This window comes from Vulpes lagopus, chromosome 24 (assembly GCF_018345385.1).
Source record: "Vulpes lagopus strain Blue_001 chromosome 24, ASM1834538v1, whole genome shotgun sequence".
Taxonomy (NCBI): Eukaryota; Metazoa; Chordata; class Mammalia; order Carnivora; family Canidae; genus Vulpes; species Vulpes lagopus.
This window is the reverse complement of record NC_054847.1, coordinates 8,335,592-8,358,583: the sequence shown is the minus strand read 5'-3', so window position 1 is coordinate 8,358,583 and position 22,992 is coordinate 8,335,592. Positions and strand designations below refer to the sequence as shown.

Here is a 22,992-nt window from a genome sequence, read left to right as displayed (position 1 = left end):
GTAAGGACAGTAGTGATGTCCTCTCTCTCATTTGATTTTATTAATTTTATTAGTCTCTGTTTCTCTTGGTCAGTCTAGCTTAAGGTTTGTCAATCTGTTTATCCTTTCAATTTTTTTCAACTTCTTTTTGTTTATCTTTTTCAATTCAACTGAATTTTCAAATTCAATTTTAAATTTTCTGTTGATTTTCACTGCTATTTTTCTCTATCATTTATTCCTAATCTAGTCTTTATTTTTTTCTTCTGCTTGTTTTTTGGTTTAGTATGTTCTCTTGGTAGTTTAAGATGAAGTTTAGATTATTAATTTAAGATCCTTCTCCTTTAATGTATTTGAAGCTACAAATTTTCCTCCTGAGCACTGCTTTCATTGCATTCCCTAAATCATCGTATGTTGTTTTATTTTTGGCATGGAGTACAGCAGGTGCTCAATTAACATTTATTGTTGAGCAAAGAATGAATTTTGGTTTTTTTTTTTTTTTTTTTTTTTTTTTTTTTTTTTTTTATTTATTTACGATAGTCACAGAGAGAGAGAGAGGCAGAAACACAGGCAGAGGGAGAAGCAGGCTCCATGCACCGGGAGCCCGATGTGGGATTCGATCCCGGGTCTCCGGGATCGCGCCCTGGGCCAAAGGCAGGCGCCAAACCGCTGCGCCACCCAGGGATCCCAGAATTTTGGTTTTTTAAATTGTGGTAAGTTGTACATAGGACTGACCATTTTTACCATTTTTAACTGTACAGTACATTTTAACTGTACAGTACAGTGCTATTAAGTACATTTTATAATTTTCTTTGCATTTTCCTCTTTTACTCACTGATGATTTAGGACTATGTTATTTAATTTCCACATATTTGTGAATTTCCCAATTTATCTCTTATTTATATCTAATTTCATTGTATTGTGACCAGAGAGAGAACATAATTTGTATGATTTTCATCCTTTTAAAATTTATTGAGTCTTATTTTATGACATAACATATGATCTACCCTGGCAAATGTGCCACGTACACTTGACAACAATGTATATTCTATTGTTACAGAGTACATGCATTATTCTACATATGTCTGTCCCTTAATGATTTAAGAATCTGTTTGCACATAGACCAAGTTTAAGAAAAAAATTCTCTATTATCTAAATCTTAAATTTTTCATGGTACTCCCTACTTTTCATACTGCTTACATATCTCATATTCACATATTTTAAAAATCAGGTCTCCCCTTTAAAAATAAAAATCTCAGTTCTGGTACCATATTAACAGCTGGTTTCTAAGAGCAAAACCTATGAAAAAGGTAAGCTAAAAAGATACTTGCATGAGATTTTTTTAAGAGGTTTCTGAAACATGAAATCCCCACACTTAGGTGAATAAGAAGAGAGGGAAGCATTTGATATGTCATTTGATAGCATGACAGCTGACATGGCCATCCCAATTTCCCAAGGGAGCAGGGTTACACTCAGTTGAAAAAAGAAAACCCAATTAAGTACTGGTTATTCAATGTGAAGACAGAAGGTATAAGAAGGCTTGGGGTAGAGGAACAGGGAGAGTTACTATTACTGCATAAAAGTCAAACTATAAAGAAGTAATGTAGCCGTAGTTAAAATTTGGCTTTTGTTTCAGCACTATAGAATAAGCAAGGCAACTTCATATTTGAAACAGCACTTTCTAATTCACTAAGTAATTATACAAATGCTACTTTCCTTTATCCACCCCCAAAACCTCTCTATATGACTGTTACTCTCCTATTTTACAGAAGAATTAACAGATTCAGAAGCAAAGCAACTTCCAGGATCACCCAGCACACGTGAAACAGAATCAGGATTTGAACCTGAACTCCAAATCCAGGGCTATTTCCATTAAGTCACAGCTATTGCTTCTTACCAATACAGATGGGTCTCTGTGTACTTTAGAGACCTATATATATATTTATAATTTAGGAAGGAGATTCACAAAGGAAGGATACATCCACCATACTTAATGTCACCAAAATAAGAGAAGAGCCTGAATCGAGAGAAGCAACTAGAACCTGGCACAGTACCACGTACTAAACAAGTACTCCATCATGAACAAATGAAGAAGAACCATATGCATCCCCACAAGTAACTCTAGGCGAGTAATCAGCAATCTTTAGTTCAGAGGGTTTAGGATTTCCTGCAGATGCTGATGGCAAGCCAAAGGCATCATCATTAAAAAGAAAAAGAGAAAAAAGAATGCATAACCACTGGGGGACACTACGTAAATGATAAACAGAAACTGTACTATTTCTGCAACTTCTTGTGAATCTGTAAGTATCTCAAAATGTAAAGAAGACAAAAGTGAAAAGATACACATGATATGGACAAGTGCTTGGCGCTAGTTTCCTAAATTCACTAAATACCTACTGTGCCGACAATCTGCCCAGCACTGCCTTCAAGGCAAGCTCCAAGTTCACTAGGGAAAGAAAGACAAGAGAACAATCTATTTTAACACAGTATATCAAGGTGCTTTCTTATGAGACTACTTTTCTGATGACTCCCTAGTTAACAGGGGAAAAGGAAATACTGCAACAATGAAACAAATATAGGGGCACCACTGAGCAAAGGTCTGTCTTACTTGTATGCTGGCATGAAAACACATGCTTTGCTTACTCTCACCCTCCCAATCATTTCCTTTGCTTCCATTCTTGGCTCCAACAAGATTTATACTGAAGACACAGAATCTGACCAACTGGGAAATCCCACAGAGTGACAGAGCCTTCAATAATAAGGAGTCGTGTGGTTGAAGAAGATAGAGAACTGAAGGCTTTAGAGATTCATTTATTCATTGACAAATCAGATGGTATTAGGTTTAGCTTCAAATCTTTCTAATGCAATAAAGTGAAGCAGCAAAGAAAGAGAATTTGGAATATCAGCCAGGCGATGACAAAGACTACTGAAAAGTTTTCCATACAGCTTCCTACCCGCCCCAGTGAAACCATACTTCAAGCATTACAGACTTTAAGACTGTACTTTATTAAGCTTACACATAAAGCTAGAGGAAATTCTCTATTTCTCAGATCTATTAGAACACTGCTATTACTAAAATGACACTTGTACATTCATATTTTATGGCCTTAGGAAAAAAAAATTCCACAAGAAAAACACAAAAAGAGATCTGTGCCTTAACCATGTTAGTATATATTGAATCATACCCACAGACACTCAGTTTCCAAACTGAGTTTTTACTGCCTCTTTATTTTTCCAGCATGATTTATTCCTATCCATCACTAACACCACTTTCTTTAAAATATCAAAAGACATGAGGCGCCTGGGTGGCTCAGTCAGTCAAGCATCTGCCTTTGGCTCAGTTCATGATCCCAGGCTCCTGGGATCAAGCCCCACATCAGGCTCTCTGCTCAGTTGAAGGCCTGCTTCTCCTTCTCCCTCTGCCTGCTGCTCTGCCTATTGTGCTCTCTCTCTGTTAAATAAATAAATATCTTTTTTTAAAAATAGAATACTTAAAAATAAAGTATCAAAAGACATAACCCTCACTCTAGTCCTCCATTTAAACAAAAAGATCAGTTGAGAATGTAATTGGATATAATCAAACATGCTTTAATACACTGACAAGAATAAAATTCATAACTATCTAGAACAATTTGGAAACATCTATTGATAACCTATAAATAAATGTCTTGATCCCACAAGTACAAATCTAAGAATCTATGTAAGGAATTAATCCACCAAGTACACTGAAATGTATATATAAAGTTGTTCACTGTGGCTGTCTGTGCATGAAAATTTTTTTTACTTTTTTTTTTTTTTAATTTATGATAGTCACAGAGAGAGAGAGGCAGAGACATAGGTAGAGGGAGAAGCAGGCTCCATTCACCGGGAGCCCAACGTGGGATTCGATCCCGGGTCTCCAGGATCGCGCCCTGGGCCAAAGGCAGGCGCCAAACTGCTGCGCCACCCAGGGATCCCATTTTTTTTACTTTTTAAAAAAGATTTTAAGTAATCTCTACCCCCAACGTGCAGTGGAACTCACAACCCTAAGATCAAGAGCTGCACGGTCCACCAACTGAGCCAGCCACGCTCCCTCATGGAGAACTTTTTCAATGAAAATAACCCTAAATGTATAAGAACAAGGAATTGGGAAAGAAATTACCATACATCCAAACAACAACATACCATGCAGTCACTCTATATTAAAGACACGTTTTTCATGGCCTGAAAAAATATCTATGGTGAGTTTGCTGAAAAAAAGCAAGCTAGAAGGGTACCTAGCATGCTCAGTTGGTAGAACATGCAACTCTAAATCTCAGGATCCTAAATTCATGCTCTACGTTGGATACAGAGTTTACTGAAAAATAAATAAATAAATGCATACATACATACATACATTTTCAAACAAGCTAGAAAACAGCATGTTTATGATGTCATAGGTTTATAAAATACAGAGTAGTCATATCTTGCATGCACAAAAAAATACAGACAGAAACAATATGCCAAAACGTTACTATATTTTCTAAAGTGAAAATGTACTATTTAAATAATTTTAAAAATACATGTTAAAAACAATCGTACTAAAAAAAAAAAAAAACAATCGTACTAAAAAAATAATACTAACAAAACAAAACAATGCTACAACCTATATATACATATAAAGGCTTATGTATGCATAGAATATCTAGAAGACCATCTGAAAAACCAGAAACACTGGCTGCCTCTGGAAATGGATGTGAAAGAATGTGGAGAAAAGGTGGAAGAAGAGTGACATTTCACTCTCTAGCCTTTGTACCTTTTAAGTTTTTTTGACCATGTATATTATCTAGTCAAAGGAAATATAAATTTTAAAACATTAAAGTACGATAATATTCTTTCTAGTTAAACCTAATATATACAGAAAGTTGTTTGTAAAGTCAAATTTAATTGTAATCATAAAACCATACGCATCACCAAGAATTAAAAACTACAGGGTGGCCTGGCTGGCTCAGTGGGTGAGCATGTGACTCTTGATCTTGGGGTCATGAGCTCAAGCCCTGCATAGAGCTTTAAAAAATTGAAAACTATAAAAAGAGTCAGTTATTCAGCAAATTGTCCATCTCTAGTCCTCCTCTCTAGAAAGCAACCTTGGTAACATGTAAGGAAACAAAGCTTATTTCTGAACCTCATATCCAGCCATGGAATCTTTGCAAAGTCAAAAACAGAAAAACAAACAAGTAATGAGAAGAAAACAAGTGCTTGATTTGTTTTTTATCACTAAAGCATAGCCACATTTTAAGTGAAAAATGACATGACAAAAGAGTTATATACTTTTATAAAATTATATTTTTAAGTATATTAACTACAGGATTCTCATACTGCAGGCTGGGTTTTATTAAAACCTCTAAGATGGGAGCACCTGGGTGGCTCAATCAGTTAAGCCTCTGACTCTTGATTCCAGCTCAGGTTGTAATCTTAGGGTCACGGGATCAAACCCTGTGTCCAGCTCCATGCTCAGCAGTCTGCTTGTCCCTCTCCCTCTGCTTCTCCCCCTGCTCACTCTCTCTAATAAATAATTTTTTTAAAAAAAGAAAAGAGAAAAAAACAACTTCTAAGATGTATGATCTGGCAATATCTCTTAAATTTTTAAAGGTACATAACTTTCAACCCAAAATGTCAACTTAATGGGAATTTATTCATTCATGTCAAAATAAATTACTATAGAATTATTCTTTCTAGCATTATTTATAAAAGCAAGAGACCAGAAAAAACTAAATGTTTCTCAACACAGAGCTAGGTAAATTATGGTATGCCATACAATGGCATACTATTCAGCCACACTCTTCATTTAAAAAATAATGTGTGTGGCATGTGTGGCTCAGTCACTTGAGTATCTGACTCTTGATCTCAGCTCAAGTTCTCAGGGTTGTGAGTTCGAGCCCCACACTGGGCTCCACACTGGGCATGGTGTCTACTGAAAAAGAAAAAAAAGGGACGCCTGGGTGGCTTAGAGGTTGGGCATCTGCCTTTGGCTCAGGGTATGATCCTGGAGCCCCAGGATGAAGTCCTGCATCGGGCTCCCTGCATGGAGCCTGCTTCTCCCTCTGCCTATGTCTCTGCCTCTCTCTCTCTCTCTCTCTTTTTCTCATGAATAAAGAAAATCTTTAAAAAATCATAATAATAATAATTCTATCAAGACCTTAGGGCTCTCTGCAAGATGCTAGTTTCAAACAGTATTTAATTAAATACTAATTAAATATTAACTAAATACTCTCAGCAATGGTGCTTTCTTGGCTTTTGTCTGTGGCCACTTCACAAAATGAGACCATGGTATTAATATGGCCAAGAGTCAGGCTCTTTACCCCACAAGCTAGGTCCCCAGCCAACATAGCTCTCTCACAAACAGAAAGCAAAAAACAAGACTCCAGAGCACCCAATCAGGGGTGCATACCTGGTTCAGGGTCTTACATACTTCAGGTCAAAACAGGGTAAGACACATCCCTTTCCCTACCCTTAGATTAGGAGCCCTTCCCTTTTCAGTTTTCCCACAGTAGCACAATTAACTCAGAAATCCTGTCTCCTTGCTTGTGTGACTGCCCTCTTAGCAGTGGAGCTCATTGGAAACAGGGCGGAGAGCCTTTCTCTCTGTCCTGTGGCACAATAGTTAAGTGTGCTGAGTGAAGATTCTGATCAAGGCATACAGTTTCTGCATTCTTTACTAAATACCCAGGATACACCTTAGAATAACTGCCTTTATTAAATGGCAGCAGTTTTCATGAAGGCTCTGTGTTTTTAGGTCCATTTCTCAACAACATTTACCTATACCCTTTCTGCATCCCCTCCATTCACCTTACCCCATCCCAAAAGAGGTCTAGCAATCAAGTGATTATAAGATGTTCTTTACCTTCCCAGCTGATATCCTTTCATGATTCTGCAAAATCATTAATACACAGGCTAAATATTGTTCCTTTGTCCAAACAAATGTTCCTTTAGCAATTTCAGAAATCTCCAAGTTCTAAAAAGCATGAGAGATTGGAAAGCTTTTCCCATCATGTTCACTTTAAAAATGCAATCACAGGGCAGCGCAGGTGGCTCAGCGGTTTAGCGCCGCCTTTGGCCCAGGGCCTGATGCTGGAGACCCGGGATCGAGTCCCATGTCAGGCTCCCTGTATGGGGCCTGCTTCTCCCTCTGCCTGTGTCTCTGCCTCTCTATCTCTCATGAATAAATAAATAAAATATTTAAACAATAAAAATTAAATAAATTAATTAATTAAATAAAATAAAAATGCAATCACAGGCCATAGGAAATCTCCTTGGCATGCCAATCACTACCAATAGGTAAACAAAATCAGGATCAGGCTAAACTACCATAACCATGAGCCCAGATCAGCAGCAAGAGATGCTGAGAGCCTTCCTTTTTAAAGAACCAACTCCCGCCCCACCCCCCCAGGATGGGATCCCCTGTCTGAAGGGTGATGTATTAAATGACAAAAACACTTCTTGAATCAAATTTTTTGCGTATAGATATAGCTATATACTACCTCTGGCCTTATTTATGAAGAAGTTGGGTCTATCTTTTTGTACACAGATATATGGCTATACATTCAGATACATACCAGGCCAACTTCTCCATAAAGAGGGCTAGAGGTAATGAAAGAAAACAGTCTGCATCACTTCCTTCTACTCTCCCTGGTATAAACCATTATTCTGACTAAGGGAGTTCAAGCTCTTGAATCCCTTCATTAGTTGACAATTATCCTGAAAGCATGTCAAATACAGGATTTGCTCTGACCTCTCTGATGTTATGTTGCTTAAAACTAGAAAATAAAAGATTAAATTAATTCCTTTTCTGTTTTCACTATTAATAAGGAATTGCTAAAATATACAGTGGAAAATAACCACTATGAGATAACCAGTATCTCATATGATGAAAGCGTTTATATATTGACATACTAAGAAATACCTACTTAAGAGTCAAAACCTAGTGGAAAACAGAACACCAAAGGCCAACCTTCAAACTGGGGCTTCCCTTCACTGACATCTGGATGATAGATTACAAAATGGGACTCCTAAGGGGGCTCTGATCACTTAGGACAATTAATATTAGACCCTACTGAACACTAAGGAGTTTGACATGAAGAAATCTGACAATACAGACCTAGAGAGAAAGATCAGATACTCCTTCACTAGTTAACTTCTAGCATTTCTAGGCAAAAGCATTTTTTAATGATACTTAATGTTTTTGTAAGAAAAGTAACATACACTAATAATGCACAAACTCCAAATAATTTTTAAGGTAACAGCATTTCTGTATCACTCAGTGGCATATATATTTTGCTTTGGGTATTTGATTTCACTGCCTACCCTCTTTCATCCTTACCCACCCCGCCTCCCGTTTTCTTCCTTCAAAACAGGATAGGTGGATATTTTGTGTGTTACAGCTTTGCTGACATATGAGAGACATTTAATAAATGAGTTCCCTCTCTTCCTTTTAATTTTATCTACTTTTTTTTTTTTTTAATGTATATAGTTACTTTTAAGTGGTTTGTGTTTCAGAATAGATTGTGAGGACTTTCAGGGTAGGGTATATATTTCTTTGTTTCCCCATTTCCAAACCTCTTTTGTCCCTGAACCGAAGGCAGATGTTCAATCACTGAGCCATCCAGGCATCCCTGGTTAAGAGTTTAATATTCAGAATATATAGGAACCCCTAAAAAGAAATCAACAACAAAAAGACAACAATGCAATCTAATAATGAGCAAAGGATTTGAATACATAGTTCTCCAAAAAAGGTAACACCTTAGTCATGATGGAAAAACAAATCAAAAACACAGTGAGATATTATTTCACACCTATTAGAATGACTATAATTTTAAAGATAAAATAACGGAAAATAGCAAATGTTCACAAAGATATAGAGAAACTGAAACTCTTGTATATTGCCACTGGGGATGCAAACGGTACAGCCACTCTGGGAAAGTTCGAGTCCTCAAAAAGCCAAACAAAGAAATACCACACAACCAGTCTTTCTAGTCCTTTGGTATATACCCAAAAGAACTGAGAAGAGATTCAAACAGAAGTTTTTATTTTTTATTTTTATTTATTATTTTTTTTTTTTTAATTTATGATAGTCACAGAGAGAGAGAGAGGCAGAGACACAGGCGGAGGAAGAAGCAGGCTCCATGCACCGGGAGCCCGATGTGGGATTCGATCCCAGGTCTCCAGGATCGCGCCCTGGGCCGAAGGCAGGCGCCAAACCGCTGCGCCACCCAGGGATCCCAAACAGAAGTTTTTAAACCAATGTACATTGCAGCATTATTCACAATAGTCAAAAAGTGGAAATAACCCAAGCTCTAGCAATAGATTGAGATAAACAAAATGTAATATATACATACAATGGAGTATTATTCACTAATTAAAAAAGATTAACATTCTGATACATCCTATGACATGAATGAATCTTGAACACACTATGCAAAATGAATAAATCATAGAAGGAGAGATATTATATTATTCCAGTTACATGAAATATCTAGAATAGGCAAATTTGTAGTGACTGAAATAGATTATAAATTACCAGGGACTGAGGGAGAGGGAGGAAGGGGATTTATGGCTTAACGGTTATTGGGTTTCTGTTTGGAGTAATGGAAAAGATTTGGAAGCTGACTCTAATGATGGTTGCACAACAGTATGAATGTAATTAATGCCACTGACTGATAGTCTTAAAAATGGCTAAAATGGCCTATTTCATGTTATATATGGTCTAATCACAATAAAAAATAAATTAAAAAGAAAAAAAGGTTACATTATGTCTGTAGTGATCAGGATTGTCCAAGGATAAATTTCAAATCAGGGACTCAAATCTAAAAGAGACTGTAAAAAAAATAAAAAATAAAAAAAATAAATAAATAAAAGAGACTGTAGGTCATCTTATCTATAACCTTCATGGAAACCCTAGTGGGAAGCTTACGTCCTATATCCTTCCTGACTAGTAAGAAGGCATCTCTAGATGCCACCAGATGCTGAGAGCAGACTTTCTCCCAAGACAGCCCACCGACCTTTAATGAATGAGGAATAACCTGTGCTGGAAAAACAGAAATAAATGGAAAGGAAGCTAAAGAATCTGGGAGCCAAACTCTGCCACTTTGCAGCTGTTTGTGCACAAATTATTCAACTTTTCAAAACCTCAGCTTCCTCTCATTAGAAAATGAAAATCTCATCTGCCTTTAAGTGTTGCTCTCAGAATTGGCAAAAGCATACCTAGAAAAGGTTGGGTGTTCAATCCGTGGAGGTCATTGACATTATAACACTGGGTTTACCTACCTACTACCCCTGAGCCAACCAAAGGCTGAGCAGGACATGGTTTGGGTCTGGAGAGCTCTATGACTTACCAGAACTAAAATAAAACAAAACGATCAGCACCATGAGCAGACTTGAGACAAGGAGATGTTTTAATGCAGTTCAATTACTCTTAGAAAGACTGGTTTATTGTTCCTAGAATGAACCAGGCTACTCTACATTAGGAAGGACACTGCTACACAATCATTCCCTCTATACAACAGGCCTCTGTTAGTATGTCTGAGCAACCGTTCATAACAGTCTGCCTCTACCCACAGGAAAGACACACTTCTGGAAAGAAACCGAGCAGAAAATGAGCTTGAAGATAGTCCTGAGGCAGCTCACAAACTTTGTTGCTTCAGAATCACTTGGGAAATCTCTTTAAAAAGCAGATGCCTCACCCCCATCACCAGATATTCTGATTACTAAATATTTAGGCAGGGCCCTGGAGTACAAAAAAAACGTTTGAAGGTAGAAGATGAAAATGTAATTAAAATTACATTCTGATGTTGACACACTATTCTGTTCCACAAAGCAAAGGCTGCATTTTCCTCCACATCTGGAAATGCAAGCACTTTAGCAATGCAGGGCAGGAGTGAAAACCAAGGAAGTAAGATTATCTGCATGTAATGCCCAATATAAATTGCATACAGTTGGTTCATATAAAAGTCCATCATTACTGCTTATTCTGTCTTAAAATAAATGAAAAATAAAAATAAATTTTTATTTTAAAAATAAAAATAAAAATACCATTCTACATCTTTCAGAGTAACAAGAAATACACTTAAAATAAATTACCTGAAGTTGGTAAAATTTCTGTGGAACTATTACATTCTTAGGGTCTGGGAAAATTATTAATGGTTACAACTTTTTGGTCAGCAATCAGGCAATATGTATCAAAAGTCACCCAATACTCACTTCAAATTTATCCTAAAGAAACAACACAAGAGAAGCAAACTATATGCAAAAAGATAGTCACGGTTGTAGTATATGTAATTTAAAAGGGGGTGAGGGGGGGTACCTGGGTGGCTCAGTGATTGAGCAACTGCCTTTGACTCAGGTCATGATCCTGGGGTCCTGGGTCTCACAATGGGCTCCCAGCGGGGAGCCTGCTTCTCCCTCTGCCTATGTCTCTCTGCCTCTCTGTGTCTCTCATGAATAAATAAATAAAATCTTTAAAAAGCAGGAAGGGGGGGCACTCCTGTCTGGCTCAGTCAGAAGAGCATGAGACACTTGATCTTACGGTCATAAGTTCAAGCCCCACTGAGTGTAGAGATTACTCAAATAAATAAGTAAACTTAAAAAAAAAAGGATACTTATATATCAAGGATCCCAGTTTTCCAAAATTTGCCATATAAATTCAAATATGACAAAGCTACTAAAAAATCTAAATGACGCATATGTCATTACATGGGAAGTAATCGCAAAACATGCAAGACCTAGTATTACTAAAAAGTACATACGGGGCAGCCTGTGTGGCTCAGCGGTTCAGCGCCGCCTTCAGCCCAAGGTGTGACCCTGGAGACCCAGAACTGAGTCCCAGATCAGGCTTCTGCATGGAGTCTGCTTCTTCCTCTGCCTGTGTCTCTGCCTCTCTCTCTCTCTGTATGTGTCTCTTGTGAATAAATAAAATCTTTTAAAATTTTTTTTAAAAATTAAAAAATAAAATAAAAAGTACATACGGACAGCTTCAAAGGATGATACATTGAGAAATAATAACTTCTGTTAGGATGGTTTGATGTGGCTTTACCCCCTCTGGTCTCTCAAGTTACTGTGCTATTGCCATGTAATTGTAATAAGATTATATATAAATTTAACTGATTTTGCTTGGAATGTTAACCTGGAAAACACTTACAGAAACAAGCAGAAAATGGATTCAACCATAATGAACAAACATAAACTCACCCAAATATTCCATGGTAACAAGACAGTCCCAAGGCCAGTTTTGGATATTTTTCACAAAAAGATCCATCTTCCCAGATACATATAACTATTAAACCTTGAATTTACATTTTTTTGTAAAAGTATAAACACACTAAAAGAAAGGAGGAAATCTGGTGTGGCAGCTATTCATATGGCAAAAAGATCAGGTTTCATGAACCGTAACTTCAATAATACAACAAAATTATGTAGCTAAGAACCACTGACAGGAAAAGAACATTTAAGTTGAAAAATAGAAGGTCCCACTCTCGTCCTAGCTCTATCTGAGACTGGGATTTAACTTGCAGGTCTTAGTTTCTCATTTGTAAATTGATAGGATAATGATGTTATCTAACCTATCTACCTCTCAGGACTTAGAAAGGAGCAAGGAAGATTATGAACGTAAAAGTACTTTGGAAATCGAGGGTTTTATCCCCCATAAATCTGGCTACTAATGTCCACAATAGCCAAACTGTGGAAGGAGCCTCGGTGTCCATCGACATGAATGGATAAAGATGGATGTGGTCTACATGTACAATGGAATATTCCTCAGCCATTAGAAACGACAAATACCCACCATTTGCTTCGACGTGGATGGAACCGGAGGGTATTATGCTGAGTGACGTAAGTCCATTGGAGAAGGACAAACATTATACGGTCTCATTCATTTGAGGAAGATAAAAAATAACGAAAGAGTATCGATAAAGGAGAAAGGAGAGAAAATGAGAGGGAAATATCAGTGAGGGTGACAGAACATGAGAGACTCCTAACTCTGGGAAATGAACAAGGGGTAGTGGAAAAGGAGGTGGGTGAGGAGATGGGGTGACTGGGTGACAGGCACTGAAGGGAGCACTTGTCAGGATGAGCACTGGGTGTTATGCTATATGTTGGCAAACTGAACTCCAATTAAAAAAATACCAAAAAATAAGTAAATAAATCTGGCTATTATGTATTATTATGAAGACACAAACCTGTAGCTACCAAAAACGAGAACAACTGTTTAGAAGGATACATTTTCAAACTGATAAGTGGGTATGCCTCCCAGGGGCCTAAGATCTGGGGCTAAGCCCTTCCCTTTACCTGCATTATTTGAATCCTTCAGGAGAATCTATTCATCTATTACTTGGTAATTTTTTTAATTTGTAAAAAGCAAATAAAATCACTAACAAAATCAACATAGAGTGCAGGGTTCTCGGACTTTAGAGTTTTTTGTCTTGTTTTGTTTTGTTTTAAGAATCACCTGGGGATTGTGACTGCTATCCCAGTCTCACAAACTTAAGTGACCAAAATCTCTATATGGATTGGAATAAATAAATTCAGACCATTTGGATTTTAAAAATCCAAATGCCTGGGTGCCTGGGTGCCTGGGTGACTCAGATAATTGTTTGCCTTCAGGTAGAGAGTTGTGATCCCAGGGTCCTGGGTTGGGGAGCCCCACGTCCAGCTCCTTGCTCAGCGGAGAGCCCACTTCTAATCTCCCTCTGCCCCACGTCCAGCTCCTTGCTCAGCGGAGAGCCCACTTCTAATCTCCCTCTGCTTGTGCGCTGTCAAATAAATAAAATCTTAAAAAAAAAAAAAAAAAAGAGCCTCAGTGATTCAGGTGAGTTGATTATTGCTTCTTATGCTACATTGTCATTAATACTAACTCTGACACAAATACATAGTAGGAATCCCATGTACACCTACTTACTATATATGCCAGTGATGACTCTCAACCCTTGACATGTATTATCTCATTTAACCCTTACAACCCTGTAAGTAGGTACTACTGTTAACAATGCCCTCTCCTCACCCTTGTTTTATAGATGAAATTATTAAAATATAGAGGACTTAACAGGCCCATGGCACAAAGTCACAGTGCTAGTAAGTGGCAGAGCCAGAACATACAACAAAGTTTGAAAACACTTGAAACAGTTTCTTAACCTAAGACAACAGCTGTATACTCTGGTCAGGTCACAGAAATTACTGTTTCATTTCAGATATTGCATTTAAAAAACACTAACAAAAGAGAGTTGCCTGAAGGGGACAGGGCACCTGGCTGGCTCTATCGGTAGAGCGTGAGACTCTTGACCTAGGGGTTATAAATTCAAGCCCCATGGTGGGTGTAGGGATTACTTTAAAAAAAATAAAATCTCAGGGTACCTGAGTCACACAGTCGGTTAAGTATCAAATTCTTGGTGTCATCTCAGGTGCTGATCTCAGCACAGAGCTGGCTTGTGATTCTCTCTCCCTCTCCCCCTCCTCTCCCCCTCCATGCATGCAAGTCTGTGCTCCCGAGCTCTCTCTCTCTCTCAAATAAATACATACATCTTTTAAAGTAAAATCTTTAAAAAAAAAAAAAAAAATGAGGGTACAAAGGATCTAGGGCTGTTTACATATTTCCAGCATAACTGGCATCACTTTGTAACATTTTATCCCCCTATTAGACTGTGAGCCCTTCAAGTATGAGGACCATGCAGTCTTTTCAACTGTACCCTTATGGTACCTGGTTTAATAAATTAATTCATCAATAAATGAATCTACAGAAGGCTTGATGACTGTCCTATGAAATGAAAGGCTATTATGTGAAGAAACAGACTTAATTCATGTTGCTTCAGCAAGTACAACCAAGAATAGGTAACGGGGGATCCCTGGGTGGCGCAGCGGTTTAGCGCCTGCCTTTGGCCCAGGGCGCGATCCTGGAGACCCGGGATCGAATCCCACGTCGGGCTCCCGGTGCATGGAGCCTGCTTCTCCCTCTGCCTGTGTCTCCGCCTCTCTCTCTCTCTCTCTCTCTCTCTCTCTGTGACTATCATAAATAAATAAAAATTAAAAAAAAAAAATAGGTAACGGGAGCAGCAGATTTTGGTACAGTCCAAACCAGCTTTCCAGTAACCAAGATCTGTATAATAACAGAGAAGTACCTCTGCAACGTGAGGCTGATAATCAGAATAGAGTAAACAAAAGGTAGGAGAGTGGTCTATGAAGCCCTAAGAGCTCTTCCAAAGCTCAAATTCTTCTATTCTAATTTATGATACTTTTGCTCAACCTTTCACATTTCGTACATTTACTATGACTAGTGACACAAATCCTGGTAGTAAGTACAGAGGATACCACAGTGTTGTATAAACTCCCAGTGTCCTCAAGGATTCTAGAGGAGAATAAAAGCACAGGCATCACCCTTTCGGGGAGGGAGATAATGGATACAACAGTAATCAGCAAGGAATGAGATTTCCAGGCATGAATCAAAAGGGAAGTCAACACAGGCATTAGGAAAGAAAGCCATCAGGGTGCCTGGGTGCTGGCTCAGTGGTTGAGCATCTGCCTTCAGCTCAGGTCTTGATCCCAGGTCCTGAGATCAAGTCCTATACTGGTTCCCCACAGGAAGCCTGCTTCTCCCTCTGCCTATGTCTCTGCCTCTCTCTGTGTGTCTCTCATGAATAAATAAAAATCTTAAAAAAAAAAAAAAAAAAAAGGAAAAATGCACCATCATTTGAGTACCCTGGAGCCATATTTTTAGAGATCCATGGGGGTAGGTAGATTGGGACTGCCATTAACAATCTCTGGGAAAAAAAGCAGGCAGTATGTCAGTAATGGTCTGAGCATAAAGGAGGCAGGAAACCCTAGGGTGATGAAGACCCACCAGAAATAATGACTAAACTCTGGCTTAAAAAGAGAAGAACTTTGGAGGTCATTTAGTCAAACAGGTTGCCCTGCTTGCACTGGATAAAGAAAGGTTTGTTTACTTTCTTAAATTACATTTTACAAACCAAATATTCTATCATTAATGACTTATCCTTTGCTTAGTTTTGAGTCTTTTTTTTTTTTTTTAACTAATAGATCCTTCTCTTATTTTCTAGGAAACCTTTTAGATGATTGTTTTTCCCGCAGTTATCAAAACTGGCAGTTTTAATACTCTTAGTCTAATATTATAATTTTTCAAATGGCTGTAATATTTACCAAGAATACTAAATTAAAGTCTTTTCATCTAAAATCTTATGATTTTATAAATAGAAGATTGTTAAGAAGAAATGGAATCTCAAAAATAAATTTAAGTCCCAGATCCAAGAAACTATCTCTCACTCAACTTATAAATTGTGGGACTGAGCCCACCTAAGAAAACAGAATTAACAAACTACTGAAGCAAAAAAAATGTAAATCCAAAACCAATGAACATAACACACATGAACAATAAACTTAATGCTCTTTGGCCAATCATTTCTCAACATCCCTGTCAAACTATTTTAAGGATCTGAAATCTTGCTCTATAAAAAGTAAGTTCCCATCATCGGAACTACACTTAAGAGATTCTATCGGAGTGGTTACTGGAGCGTAAACACCAAGCTTCAGTTTTTTTCTTTCCTTTCAGTATAAAAAAAATGCTTACCTCATTTAGATAAAGTTGAGTCTCTGGCCCAAATCCTGACATACCAGGAGATCTAGGTTTTCAATTCTAACCCTAATTTAAGGTGTAAGGTTAGCATAGGCCTTTTTCCATATTTACCACTTAGATCGTAACATGGGGATATGATATTTGACAGCTCCACCACTGATGGTCACTTCAAAGGATTTCTCAGTTTGGTTAACCTTAGTTAGGGAGGACATAAAGCTAGGGCTGAAAACACGGCAAAAATTAAAAACTTTAAAAGCAAAAATAGTGCTGCTGCATGCATGTTATTAGCTAACAAGCCAGGAATTACAGAAACAGCTTTGAGTAACAATTACTAAGAAAGGCACAGTCGCATGATTCTACAAAAATGAATAAGAAAACAACTCACAAAAATTTAAATCTTTCTTAGCAAATGGAGAAGATAAATAACACGCACTAATTCTGGGACATTGTGGTTTTTGTCTTTATCAATAATGTCTCTGCATCAATGTTACTATTCTCCCACTCCCTCTATGAGCAAAAAGGAGCCCACTGTCCAGGATCCCTCATACCAAGGGCTCAGGGAGTGTCACAAATAATAACAGTAATAAAAGCAACAATCTCCAAAGCTGGAATTTCTTCGGGGCTCGTGGCACCAGAAAAAGGGGACAAGGCACATGGCAGCATGCAACTATTTCTCCCTTCTGACTCTTCTGCAAATCACAGCCTCCCAAAGGACTGGAGAACCCAAAAGCTCTCGCTGCCACATCTACAAATTGAAGTCTCCAGACCAAAGGACTCACAGAGGTTCCATGCACGGCCGGGACTGAATGAACGAACCCCACCAGCGATGAATTCATCCGGATGCAACAAACCATGCTTCAAAGGGCTCTGCCTAAGTTTGTTGTTGTTGCTGTTGTTGTTGTTGTTATTTTAATCTTGGGAACAAACACAACTATCTCAATGACATTATGTAATAAGTCAAGACTCTGGAAAACCCCATACTCATCCGAGCGGCTCGGAAATTCGATTAGGTCCATTGTACCCAACCAGGCTAACGTGCAAGACCACACACTCGTCTCCGTCAGGGCGGCTCTGCCAATACCAAAGAACAACAAAGGCAAGTTGAGGAGGCTGCACCAGGCTTACCTCGGCGCTGGTCGGCGGCCCTGCCCCGCTCGGGGAGGCAGCTCGGCGCGGGCCCCGGGGGCCGAGGGACCCTGCGCATCCCGCCGGGGCCCGGCTCGGCTGGGCTCGGCTCGGCTGGGCTCGGCTGGGCTCGGCTGGGCTCGGCTCGCGCAGCTTTTGTCTGGCCCGGCCGGGAGCCCCGCGAGCCCCGCGAGCCCCGGGAGCCGCGGCCGCCCGCTCCCCGGCACCCCTGCCCTGCGGAGCCTCCTCCACCCCCCGCTCGCCGAGCACCGGCTGTGCGCTTCTCCCCTCGCCCCTCCCCTCGGAACCCCGGGCTCCGTTCAAACGCGACCGGCCGCTCGGCTGCTCCTGCCGCGGCGCGGGGAAGCCCCGGGGCAGGAGGGGCCCAGGGTGGGGTCCGGGCGAGGACGCGAGACGGGGGCACACAAAGCCGCGCTGACCCCGCGGCCGCCCCGCTCCCCCTGCAGAGCAGCCCGGGGTCAGCGAGCGGCCCGCAGGCGGGATAAACAACCCTCCCCCCGCGCTCCCCGCCCGCCCCCCCGGGGCCGCCCCCTCCCCCCAAAGTGCCCCCGAGAGCCGATGACAGCGCCGGACCTCGCCCCCACCCAGACCCGGCGCCCGCCGCCGCAGGCGACGCGCAGAGGCCTCGGAGGGCTCAGCCCCGAGATCCTCGCCCTAACCGGGCACCTACCGCCGTATTATTCGCTACTGTTGCCGCTGCAGCCCAGACAGCCGCCGCCTTCTCCTCCACCCCAATGAGGTTAAGCGCCTGGTGCGGGGATTAAAAAAAAAAAAAAAAAAAAAAAAAGAAGCCGAGAGCGCCTGCGCAGTGCAGTCTCCCTTTTACCGCCACCAACCCGGCTGGACCATAGAGAGCGCAAACCAAGCCCAGAGAGGCGGCTGCTCTCTATGGTGACGCCCCGCGCAGGCGCAGGCGCAGGCCCGGCCGCCCCGGGCTTCGGGAGCTGCGAATCCCGGGAGCTCGTTCCCCCTCCGAGAACGTTAATTGACCCCGGCAGGGACCCGTAGGGTGAAGGTTCTTTAAGGGAAGCGTGAGCCGGGTGCCTCTGGGGCCTCTGGGAAGTTGCGGCCAAATTCAGGCTGGGCCACGAGGCTCGGAGGTGAGAGCCGCGGAGACAGAGAACCACACAGCAGGGAGCGCAGTGAATAGAGCTGAGAGGGAGTCAGGAAAGCCCGGAGAAAAGCCGTCCGGCCGGGACTTCCTGCGGTCGGGGTCTAATGCCTGCCGGAAACCGACTTTCCCTTCTGGGTGACGCGCGTCCCGCCCCCACCACGGGGGCGGCCGAGATGAAGGAAATTGTGCCCTGCGGCTTTCCGTACCGCGGCTGGCGTCCGTCCGCGCTTCCCTGCCCCGCCGGGCGCCGGCGCCTGAGCCGGAAGCACAACTCGGAACGGTGCGCGGCGCTCCTGGGAGCGGAGCAGGGGGCCGGCCGCAGCCCCTTCTTCCCTCTCGCGTCACTTTCGGATGACACGTGGGAACGCGTTTCGGAGGGTAGAGAACTGTGCGAATAATAGGGCCGCCCTTGAGGACCCGAAGGAGCCGCGCTTCGGCCGTGTCGAGCCGCTGTGTGCGCAGGTGGTTGGACGCCGAGAGTCCGCCTGGAATCCCACGCCGCGTCGACGAAAGCCCTCCGGGACCGAGCCGACCTCCCTCACGCGCGGAGCCCAGCGCACTGAGTGTTCCCGGCAGCTCGTGAACGCCGAGCCCCGCGGCGGCGGAGGGTGTCGGTGTGCGGAGCGGGGCGCGGGAGAGCGGCGAGGGGACGCCCCTGCTGTCCGCAGGCGGAGGCGGAGGCGGGGCCTGGGTCCCGGGAGGCCCCCCGGCCTGGGGCGAAAGGCGGACAACCTGAAGACGGATGGGTGAGGATGAAAGCCTCGCGGAGGAGAAGCTCCTTAGGACAGAGGCTGAGAAGGGAGGCGGGGGGCTGGGTACAGGGGCAGCGTGGAAAGGAAGGTCTGAAAAACAGGATGGGAATTTTTTTTTTTTTATTTTTTTACTTAATACGGTAACATACACATAACACAACTGACGGTTTTAACCACTCCTAACTGCACAGGTCAGTAGAGTTAAGCGCAGGGGCATTGCTGTGCAGCCGTCTCTGGGACTCTTCCATCTTCTAAAGCTGCAGTTCTGGACCTGATAACTCATTCCCCACTACCTCCAAGCCCTGGCAACCACCTTTCTGCTTATGTTTCTGAATTTGACAACTCGGATACCTCCTGTAAGGGGGATCATAACGGCGTCTGTCTCTGTGACTGGCGTATCCCACTCAGCATAAGGTCCTGGAGATGCTTCAATGTCACATGTGTCAGAACTGTCTTCCTTTTTAAGGCTGAATTATGTTCCATTGCGTTTATATACCGGGATAGATAGTTGGGTTACTTACATCTTTTTTTTTTTAAATAGGTTTTATTTATTTATTCATGAGAGACACAGAGAGAGAGAGGCAGAGGGAGAAGCAGGCTCCATGCAGGGAGCACAAAGTGGGACTCGATCCCGGGTCTCCAGGATCACGCCCTGGGCCGAAGGCAGGCGCCAAACCGCTGAGCCACCCTGGCTGCCCACTTACACCTTTTAACTGTGGTGCATAATGCTACCGTGAACATGGGTGTACAAACATCCCTGGGACTGCTTTCAATAGAATGAGGAGGACTTAGAAAACATGTAGAGGGACACCCGGGTGGCTCAGCGGTTGAGCGTCTGCCTTCGGCCCAGGGCTGATCCTGGAATCCGGGATCGAGTCCCCCATCAGGCTCCCCTCATGGAACCTGCTTCTCCCTCTGCCTGTGTCTCTGCCTCTTTCTCTCTCTGTGTGTGTCTCTCATGAATAAATAAATAAAATCTTTAAAAAAAAAAAAAAAAGGAAAAGAAAACTAGTAGAGAAAGCTATACTTTTCAGGTCCTGGACTGGGGATAATAATATGGCAAAAGAACTGTTTTAGGAAGTGACCTGGCAGTGGAAGCCCAATACGTATTTATACAGAGTATTTATGGAGGCTCTAAGATGTCCTAGGCATTGTACTACTGCTTTATGTAAAGTATTGATATGTCATTGGATCCATCAAAATAAACATGAGCCAATTGTTATTCACATTTACCAGTGAGAAAAATCAAGGTTCTGGGTTACAGATGGGCTACAGGAGACTCACCAACCACACATACAGATAAATCCTTAGGAAACAAAATTCCCATGGGAGCCAGACACCCATGGGCCCTGACTACTTACCAATTGAAGGATAAAGATTTTGAAAGAAAACAATTTAGATGTTCAGAGTGATGTCTTCACAAGAGAAAGAACTGGCTGACATCAAGCGCTTTCACAGTCAAATTACTGGTCTTATAACAGCTTAACACAGCAAAATGGCATGATCTGCAGGTCCCTAAAAGGACTCTGTGGATTCATTCCAGGTATGTTCATTACCTTTAAAAAATCTAAAATGCAGACAGCCAGGGTGGCGCAGCGGTTTAGTGCCGCCTTCAGCCCAGGGCCTGATCCTAGAGACCCGGGATCGAGTCCTATGTCTGGCTCCCTGCATGGAGCCTGCTTCTCCCTCTGCCCGTGTCTCTGCCTCTCTCTCTCTCTCTCTCTCTCTCTGTCTCATGAATAAATAAACACAATCTTCTTTTTAAAAATCTAAAATGCCAAGTAAGTGTATCTTTGTACGTACTAGAGAAAGTAATAAGACACGACATTTCCTATTCAACATTTCATCTTCATTTTACATTCTCAAAAACCCTATAGGACCATTCAAAACAATGATACATTTGGCAGGGGAGGAAACAAATGGACAGAAAGGAAAAATGATTAGCACAATGTCACATGACTTACTGGTACTAAGACTGTAATTGAAATCTGAACCTCTAGAATTCCCACTCTCTGCTTTGGTCTCCCTTACAAAGATAGATACCATAGTCTTGAGTGGACAGTGTTTCTATTCAATCAGTCTCATCTTCCTCAGGGATACATCCCCAAACTCTCATGAAGCTAGCACCAATTAACCAGTAAAGCAGAGAATATAAGTACATTTTAAGTAGCATTCATACACTTAGATATACTGTGTACAAACTGTGTGCCAAACACTTAGCAAAGCAGATACCCATATTCTCATAGGAGATAGAAAATAAAATTGTAAATATAAACTATGTCAGGATAAGTATTTATGGGGAAAAAATGAAACAGTAAAGGAGAAAGAAGTGCTGAGGATAGGGAAAGAGGTTTCTTTTTAAATAGGACTGGTGGCGGGGAGGGCCCACTGAGAAAGTACAGATCGGGAGGAGTTGAAGGAGGGAGAAATGTCCATCTTGGGAGAAGAGCCATCCAGGTAGAAAAAAACGGCAAGTGCAGAAATCATTCTGAGGGAGGAGGATGTCTACTATATTCTAAGCACAGAAAGAAGGCCAGAATGACAGGCAGAGTGTGGCAGGGGAAAAGTAGGAAATGAGATCAGAGGTAACAGGATGCCAAATTGTGTAGGGATTTACAGGGCATTGTAAGAATTTTGATTTTTACTGAGAGGGGAAGCCATTGGAAGATTTTGAGCAGAGAAGTAAAGTGACTTTATTTTTAAAGAATTACTTTAGCTTCTGTTTTGAGAATAGACTGTTTAGGGAGTAAGGGACTTTTGAGAACAGATTGTAGGGGAGTAAGAGGGACGGTTTAGGAAGCTCTTGCAATTCTGCAAGTGAGACAGTGGTGGCTAGGGAAAAGTGCAAGCAGTGGAGTGGTGAGGTGTCTGGATATATTCAGACAGGATGGTACACGGGGTTTAATAAACTGATTGACATAGGGTGTAAGCAAAAGGGTGGTTAAGGAGATTCCCAATATTTTTGACTGAACAGTTTAAAGAATGGAGTTACCATTTATTGAAATGGCAGAGTCCGGGAGGAGCAGATTGGGAATGGGAAGCAATAAATTCAGCTATGGAGATGTTAAGTTTGAAATACCTATTAAAGGTCACCCGGGTGGCTTAGTCTATTAAGTGTCCAACTCTTGAGCTTAGCTCAGGTCTGAATCTCAGGGCCATCAGTTCAAACCCGATGTTGGGCTCCATGCTGGATGTGGAGTCTATTTTAAAACCAACATTGAAATGACTATTAGCACATAGAAATACCAAGACAGTTAGCTATTTGGAATCTGGAGTTCAGAAGAAAGGTCTAGGATGGATATGTAAATTTGGGAGACACAAGCACATAAAGAGTATTAAAAGCCATGAGATCATCTAGATATTAAGTGTAGACAAAAATTTGACAAATTTAAATAAAGACTGAGCCCTGGAGCACT

The 22,992-nt window shown here is 41.5% G+C and overlaps 1 protein-coding gene across 12 annotated transcripts in view; it reads right to left on the bottom strand.

Moving 5' to 3' along the window:
• CLASP1 (cytoplasmic linker associated protein 1) overlaps positions 1-18,521 on the bottom strand; it is a 263,831-nt gene extending 245,310 nt beyond the window's left edge. For 9 of the 12 annotated variants that reach the window (XM_041739920.1, XM_041739922.1, XM_041739924.1 and 6 more), the window contains exon 1: positions 18,381-18,520. The gene's annotated coding sequence lies outside the window, so the exon portion shown is untranslated. Of the gene's footprint in view, positions 1-18,380 lie in introns of all 12 variants that reach the window. The other 3 variants (XM_041739917.1, XM_041739921.1, XM_041739918.1) reach the window with 1 other exon arrangement.
• Positions 18,522-22,992: the final 4,471 nt, after the last annotated feature.